We start from the raw sequence: 276 nt of genomic DNA on the forward strand, positions 1-276 counted from the left end.
TCGTTCCCTCCCTGCCCACCAAGGAACCTGCAATTCTCCAGTGGCTACTAGGGCAACCTGGGTTCCTAAGTGAGAATGACGACAACTCGAATAGAGCACCACCCCAACCCCCAAGGCCTTTACCCCTCCACCCCTACTCTTACCCCTTCGCCCCACCAAGTATTATTCATCAAAACAACAGGGCGGCCATCTTTGAAAGGGATCACGTGATCCCGCCGGGGAGGCGGGGTTTCTGGCTCCTGGACGCGGCAGCCAATAGGCCGCGGGCGTCGCGCC

The sequence above is a fragment of the Carlito syrichta genome, unplaced genomic scaffold, assembly GCF_000164805.1.
Source record: "Carlito syrichta isolate Samal-C Ts95f unplaced genomic scaffold, Tarsius_syrichta-2.0.1 Scaffold311363, whole genome shotgun sequence".
Lineage (NCBI taxonomy): Eukaryota > Metazoa > Chordata > Mammalia > Primates > Tarsiidae > Carlito > Carlito syrichta.